Source organism: Trachurus trachurus, assembly GCF_905171665.1.
Source record: "Trachurus trachurus genome assembly, chromosome: 10".
NCBI classification, from domain to species: domain Eukaryota; kingdom Metazoa; phylum Chordata; class Actinopteri; order Carangiformes; family Carangidae; genus Trachurus; species Trachurus trachurus.
Genome location: NC_139894.1, coordinates 22345988 through 22354668, shown reverse-complemented (window position 1 = coordinate 22354668; position 8681 = coordinate 22345988).

The window sequence follows — 8681 nt, the reverse complement described above, 5'->3', positions numbered from 1 at the left end:
CATGTTTTTTCCAGATAAGGACCATTATTTTTCCACCAAACATAATTGAAAAACACAACCATATGAAGTCTGAAGGATGTTGGCTGTCCCAGCAACCCCAAACGAGAACATAATATATCAACAACTGGATGGGGAGGACAGATAACAAATGCTGACCCACATGTTTAGTTGCTTTGAAGTGTGGCAATTTCCAGGCTGAATCAAAATAGAGAAACACTTAACTGAAGGACAATGGAGACGGCAGCAGATATGTTCATATTTCCTACACTATGATTGGGTGACTTTCATTCTGTATAGATGAACAGTGTCTGGTCAAAGAACAATAACCTATTTATTAATTTACACAGAGTGAGGCACATACAGAGGCAGAGAATAAATTGTAGGATAGTCACAGAGATGTCATGATGGTATATGTGTGTTTGAACAGCCATAATAAGACATAATCCTGGCAACGGCATTGGCATGCTTCACTGCTTTAACCATTATAATCTAATCCTTTACTCGATTGACTCATTGATAAATATTTCCGTCTTCTCATGTTTAATTGTAGGTTTTAAATGTGAAAAACAATATTATTGATAGACCGCTGTTGTTGGTCTTGTTACGGTACTGTTATTGTTGTTGTTAAATGGTGGGAGACAAAATATGTAGTGACACAACCAGTAATTCAGACATCCCAGCTTATATGCAGTGTACAGGCCTGTTTTCTTTGGCATGGCCTTAGTTTGAATTAAATCCCCTTTGTGTGATACACAATGCTGAAACCAACTAGCTCATAATTAGCATTGCCTAGCAAAGACCTGCCCAGTGCACCTGGTGCTATGTGAGTGTAAGAGGGAATATTGGATGAATGGTTATATGAAGTCATGTAAATGTGCAGCACGCATGTCTGATTCTTACGCACTCACAATACGTTTTGTTTTTTTTAAATCATACATAAAAACATTAAACGGCATGTCCCGTCACAAACGGTTTGTTTGCTTATTTATAAACTGCTCTGACAGCACGAGACTGGAGCACAACAGCACACAGCAGATTTTATCAGTGCTTTCAGTTCTAATAAGTACCCTTACTTTATCTGCTGTTTTTATGGGAGCACTGTGTTATTATGGCCCATGAAGCACTGTGGCCCTCCCCTGTTTTTACACCCACGTAAAGTACCTGGTGGAAAATAAGCTAAGAATTAACATTGCAACTCAAACATGTCATTACAGTCCCTCACATAAGCCTCTCCTCCATACATCTGACTTTGATCAGTAAAAATCAAACATGGAGTAACGTATAGGGGGGAAACGCCGTCTCTGTTACTCCGTATGTGAGATCTGTGAGCATATGTGATCACCGAGGGGGAATACAAAGGATCCATTTCAACACGTTAACCCAGCTTTGGAGTTTAGGCCTCACCAAACAACACTTCAAAGGAATTTCCATGTCAGTCAAGGATCAAGGTCCTGCATGTGAAAGACCCAATCTGTGCCCAGATCTGTGCCCCTGGACCCTACAGCTCTGATGTTCCACATAGTGGCACCCTTCTCTACTTTGATGCCCACATTGTCACTGAGCCCTATGGAAGTAATCAAGCGTACTCTGTTTATGCTTCATCACAGCACCAGCCAGAGCTGGACATTACGACTGCCGTGTCTCATGTGTGACTCCTCTGTGGGTCACTGGAGATGACTGAGATCAGCCTGATATTCACATAATTCACTGTGGGGTCTCCTGTGCAACAAGAACCAAAACAATGATGACGCCAAGTCAAAGCTGAGAGGGGAGTATTACATGGACAGCAGCACTGCTTTGGGGGGGGGGTCTGCAACATGCAGTGGTTGCAGTTCTGACAAATACAATGCACTGACAAGCATTAGCATGGGTTAAAACGCAGAGAACAAGCTGCAGTCAAATGCATTCAAAACACGACAACACAGAATCACGATGAAAACCACGAGAATAAACAAATGAGCAAAGAAAATATTCTGTGCCTTGGAGTCGGGCCAGCGAGGAGGGTCTAGTCAAAGCTTTTTGTTTCTAAAGTTATTGCCTCCCTCTTCTCCTCCCTTCTTCTATTCTTAACACCTCCCCCTCTTCTCCTCCCCCTCCTCCCTCTCCACACCACTTGCTCAGGTCACAGTTGGAAGACCATTAAGAATGCACTGTAGTACATCCCCCAGCATGCTGAATGAGGGAGGCGTTAAACAAGAGCTTTGCCATTATCATTCACATACGTGTGTGTGTGTGTGTGTGTGTGTGTGTGTGTGTGTGTGTAGGGGTGATTGTTGGTCTGTTGCTGTAGCTGTATGCTCACTGCTAAGCACTTGGGTCAGACAAAAATGAGTTCTTTCCATGTTCTATTTGCCTTATGGTATAATTAACTGGTTCCTCTCTGTTGAATTGAATTTCATTGGGCTCAATTCACAAACACAGAACTCTCTTGTTAACTCTTTACACTCTCTGGGAACAACAGGCAGGTGTGACCAGGAACAACAGGATGACAGGGTTCAACACCTCTGCTCCCCACTGACTTCCTCTCACACCCAAGCTCCATGTTCAACCACACCCAGAGCAAGAGCAACAAATCTCAGTGTGTCTGCCAATGTACGATATATGTGTAAGTGTAAGAGTGTATGCTCTGTGTTTGTCTCTGTGTGCACTGTGGTTTTAACCCCTGAATACCTTTGCTGGGTTAATCCATTTAATTGTGGAAGTGCTCATCTACTCAGACAATTGTAGTTAACCCCAAACAGACACTGATAACCTCTGAGCCTAACCTGTGACCTATGACCTTAACCTCAGGGCTCCTCAAACAAGACATTGGCCTCTAGGGATTCAACACACATATCTTAATTGGTTTCTTTTTTCCTTCTCTGTTTTGCTTTCTCCTTCTGTATCTCTCTTCCCTTCTATCTTGTACTCTCTCTCTCTGGTTTCTGTGCAGGGCCAGTCCAAGATAATCTTCAGAGTCTGTTTCCTTTGAGGCCGGGCTGAGTTTTCATAACACAGAGCCAGGGGCTGCTGTACACGTGAGGGTAAACAGTAATGTATGGATCTGTTTATCTAACCTTCTCTGGGCTGGACAATGTGTCTCCTGTGCTTTATGGCAAATACTCAGTCTGTCATTTTTTTTATAAAGTGCTACACAAGTGATTGATGAAATGTTGTTGTTTTTTTCCACTCTTTACCAATGAGTCCCTCAAACAAACCAAATAATGATGCATTAATCCCTCTCTTCTCTTCTTTAGCCCTAAGCTCATTTGTTCCCTCTGAAAATATATTATTTTACTTTTTCTTTTTTCTTAAAGGAAAAGTAGTTTCTGAAAACATCCGGAAAGTGTAGCAAGAGTCAGTAATGTCTTTGCAGAGGACTATTTAGTGCTGCAGAGTGCACATCCATGTATTCATAGCACCGGGATGGTGTATGTGGAAATAATTAAAATAAACCAGTTTTTCGATAACAATCAGTCATTGGCACAGACAATTACATTTCACAATACTTGTTAGGCTTAGTTCCTGGTTGGTTTTGGTTATTTCATGGGATATGATAGCAATAAGAATAATAAAGATGAATAATGCTTTTAATATCCATTGGCAGTCTCTTCAGCAAAGTAACTTTTGGTTATCTATTATCTAGAAATATGTCCTCTCATATTTCATAAAGACAAAAAAGGAAATAATTTACTACTAATTCACTCCCTAATGGTAACGGATATTCACAAAATCTGTGAAATCAGATATGTAAATACAATACAAACTATTTGTATTATCTGAAAGGATAAGAGATACTGTCCTGTATTATCTGATTTCTCACCCTTTATGTTTACAATCCACTGCAGTCAGACCCATAGAAGGGATAAACAGGGGTGTGATTTGTTCTAGTATTCTGAGAGTTGTGTGTTTTGGTGTGTAGTGCTTTGGTTGTCAAGGACAGAGAGGCCTTTGCACTGATACAATGTTAAGGCCTTTGATTTGACATTCTGAAAATCTTAAGCACTCTCACGTTTACCAAAGCAATGAAAGTACAGGGTGTGCAAACAGGTTCAGACTATGGTGTCACGTAGGGAAAAAAGTAAAATAAATAATGTGTGGATGTATGATTACATGTAATGTGACTAATAAAAACACTAAACACGTATTCACAGAACAGTAAATTTCCATTTGCATTGATCTTTTCCACCCATCACTCACTGATGTTTAGGCCTCCCTTCAGCCTCTTGGTAAGTACTTTAGATCCCCTTTAACAGGTTGAGTGGTTAATGAAGGCTCAAAGAGAGTGATGGGAGGTAAAAGTGGATAATAATACCAATTGGTGGTGATTGCACAGCTTTAAAGTGGAATATCTGTGTGAGTAAACAGAGGCCTGGTTCTTTTCAATGAGCTCAGCCAGAGTGCTCCCTCTTTCTCACAGCACAGCCTAGCAACAGCCTGCCCTTCCATTTTACTGGGTTTTGACCAAATAACTCAGCTGGCCATCGCAACTCTACATTGGTCACTCATCCTTTTGTTCCCGCTCTTTTCTCCCTCTGCCAAACATGCCAGATCTCCATGTGTCAGAGCGAGAGAGGAAGGAAGGGAGAGAGGATTTGCACGTGATTTCCAGAGAGTAGAATAAACCCCATGCTGTCCTCCCATTTAGCTGACCCACATTAAGTCATTTCTCTCTTATTTTGTCCCTCTTCATTATTGGCTTTGAGATCATCTTGACTTTCGAAAAGTGACGTTCACAATAGCTGTTTTTGTCACATTTAAGATCACCAGATGAGACCAGTGGGTCCTCATGTCAGACACAACTTCATGCAGCTAGCAGTGCTTAAAGAAATCATTCATGCATTCTTGTTTGTGAGTTTAGCTTAGCATAAAGATTGGAAAACAGGAAGGAACTGCTAGCCTAGCTCTGTCTACCAGTACCTTTAAGACTCTTTCACTAACAATTTAGATCATGTTAATTTAATATGCAAAACTAATGTGTAAAATAATAGTGTGTAGTTTTACTGGGGTTTATGCACTTGTCAGTTTTTTAGCCTGTTTACAGTTTATGCACAAAGTTAAGAGAATTGATTGACAGTTTTAAAAGACAGACATAGTAGTTGATTTTCTCAACTGATTCTCCAGGAAAAAGCAAATAAACTTCCCAAGATGTCAAACCATGTCTTAAAACTATCCCACATTTTACATGCCACTCATTAATGCCTTCCTCCACTATGACGTGTGCCCCACATGTCCAGTCACTACCACAACAGCTCCCACAACACAAGAAACTGGGCCTTGGGCTCTGGGTTTCTGGGGGCCCGAGGGTGCCTTGTTTTACCAACAGCTCCAGTGCTGCAGCAAAAGACAGGCTGCATTATTATGCAACAGTTTAGTGTGGATGAATAGGTTTCAGCGCAGGCCCAGTGAATACCAGTGAAAATGATGGGAAGAGAGTAGCAGCCAGGTTAATCCCAGGGGGAGTCCCCTTGGGGCCTGGCCCTCATAACTCCTCCGTGTTTTCCTTTCAGCCTTAAATGCATTGGCTGAATGTCTATCAGAGCCAAAGAAGGAGCAGAAAGGAGAGGGCTGGGTTCTGGGGGTCCAGCAGCTGAGCAGGCTGGTTAATCCCTGCAGCCCCAACACAAGGGCCAGCCAAAACTGTTGGGGTGTCATTCCCCCCTATTTTCCTACTTTGTTAACCTCTTTACTGCTAATTTTCACATCAATTCTCCTCCCCTCTCCTCCCCTCTCCTCTCCTCTCCTCTCCTCTCCTCTCCTCTCCTCTCCTCTCCTCTCCTCTCCTCTCCTCTCCTCTCCTCTCTCCTCTCCTCTCCTCTCCTCTCAGCATGGCTGCCCCCAGGCTCTGTCTCTCTGTGGGTGACATCACTGGTTGGCACAAAGAAGCAGGGGGAGAATAATTAGGTTTAGATGTCTGAAGTAACTGTGTGTGTGTGTGTGTGTGTGTGTGTGTGTGTGTGTGTGTGTGTGTGTGTGTGTGTGTGTGTGTGTGTGTGTGTGTGTGTGTGTCGTGATGTAGAAGGGAATTTGCAAGACTATACTCCTCATGAAGCACGTAGATGTTACAATCATTGTTACTCAAATGGAAAATGGAAAATAATAATGGAATAATGGAAAATAATGCAATTATTCTGAATGCTTTTAATGTCAGGTTTTATCCAAAGTTAGTCAATTACTGTAAATGATGCAGTTAATATTTAATTAGGAAAATTCAGTTATCGAGCAACAAAATGCTATTAATTTGATCCACATTAACCTAGAGTTTTGTGACAAACTTAAAACCTAATACAGCCAAAGAGAGAATAAAGAACATGTGGTTGGGTTTGGAGTTGACTGTGATGGTGGGGGAGGAAGAGCAGGAGGCCCTGGTTTAATAACACACTATAGACTCCATACATGACCACCCCAGCAAAGCCCATCCGTTCACTACTCTTCGTGCTATATACACAGCCTACTTAGGGACGACCCTTTGTTTGTACGATGCGCCTTGTCAACCTCTATTTAGTGGCTTCTTTACAACAGGCCCAACCCTTTGAATATTAACTGTGTGATCACTCTTGCCACACAAGCAGCCACTCAGGACCCCCTATGAGCACAGCCCAGCTCCCCGTCGGGCTTTGTGCCCAACCACAGCTTGGTATAGAGACTCTTGTGGTCTCTCATCAGCCAGTTAGGGAAAATTTTAGTTTCCATTGCTTCGCTGACATCATTTATGAAGCCCTTGATTCATTTCACATATGAGTAGAGTTAAAACGGAGGATCAAATATTAGAGGAGTCTTACATTTCACAAAAAGAGACAAAGAGATGCAAAGAAAGCCGGGGAAGAAAGCGACTGATTTGTCAATGTCGCTGTATGTCACTGTATGTCACTGTGTCATTGTGAGCCTCTAGTGGAGTGCGACTGTAGTTCTGACTAGTGTAATGACCGTAGCATCTGGAGCAGGAAGGTGACTGAGGGTGGGAGAGTCTGGGCCGGTGTTTTTGCAGGCCAATAATCCCCTTTATTGAGTCTCAGGAAATCCTAATTGGAGTCGGAAGTGGCTCTAGTGGCCAGATGTGCAAAGACAAACAGAGTCGACCCAACCCCCAGGGACAACTGACCACAAGCACCTCAGCCTCCATTCCTCCCTGCTGAGTTTAATTTAAACACACACTGTGCACAAAGAGATGACCACAAGCAACCTCCACTATAGCATCCCCTACACCCAGCCTGGGGAATTTAACTTTATCATGACTGAACAGACACACACGTGTACACACATGCATCCGATGCAAAAACTGTTGTGACAGTAGACAGCTTGGTAAACACAACAAGGCGTCTGCTGTGTACTTAGGAAAACAAAGTGAGATATGGGGCACACTGCAGCCTCTTGTCTGCTCTCTCAATCGATTAAGCTCAGTGAACCTGTTGCTGCAAAATCACATAATGGAAATTCTTAAACAATCAATGTAGAAGAAGCTGAAAAAAAAACCCTAGTCTGACAGAGACACGAGAATCCTGAAAAAGTAAAAGCTTCCACACTTGGATAAGAGTGTGTTTTTCTTTCACCACAAGTTTGACTCACAACCCTCTGATCTTTCTGTCTCAATGTTTGTATCATCGTTCACTGGCCTGTCTGTGAACCCCTCGAGTCACAGTGCTCAGCAGCAGTGTGCGCAAACCTTTTTTTTGTGCCTTTTACTATCACGCATGACTTATCTTTGTATGTCTGTGAGTGGATATACTCTCATGCGTGGGGTAGGCATGTAGTATGAGTAAGTCTGCATTTATGTGTTTGTCTGGAAGAGATTTTTTGGAAAAAATAGGGCAAGACACTGAGAGAGTGTCTGTGTTGTCTGTCTCTTGCTGTCTCTCCTTATCAGGCCGGCGGTCTGACCAAAGCCAGAGATCCTTGTCAGACTGTTCTGGATAACTGCACGTGATCTGAGTGCAGCTGGAAAACCAAGAGCGATCTGAGGAAGCTGGGTTTGATTAGGAATACCTCCCCAGACCTACTGTCCCAGTCTGGGATCAGACCCAGGTGTGTGTGCTTGTCTATACATGTGTTCAATACCCCCGCAGAGTCACAGTCACACTGACCCATTTACTCCACCATGGAAATGGCCAAGACCCAGGAGGCAGACCAGTCTCACCAGAGGCAGAATTACACTAAGCTCACATGTGGTTATATCAATAGTTTCACATGGAATAGTTTTACAGCCACTTTTCCACGCTATATAAATGGGGCATCTGGGTAAAAAATCTATTGTATTGATTTCTTTATATCCGGATTCATTTCTGGAGTGTGAAAAGCCAATTGCAGCAGAGGTGACCGTATAGAATTTGATCACCATAGCAAAAGCACTGTGTAAAGCAAATAACCATTTTTGTGCGTTCTTGTCTGTATGTGTGTGTGTGTGTGTGAGCACCAGTGATTATGTGTGTGTAAGTTACGGAGGAGGGAGCTAATAGCCTTCACCTTTACGTAACCCTTCTGGGACTTCAAAGCAAGATTAAGAAGGAGCGATGGCAAAGGGCTACACTTGCTGCATGGCTGCAACCACCACACCAAACTGAAAACCATAAGCCTCTAAAGGGTTGTAGACATTGTAGGGTGGTGTGTGTGTGTGTGTGTGTGTGTGTGTGTGTGTGTGTGTGTGTGTGTGTGTGTGTGTGTGTGTGTGTGTGTGTGTGTGTGTGTGTGTGTCCAAATGCAAATAT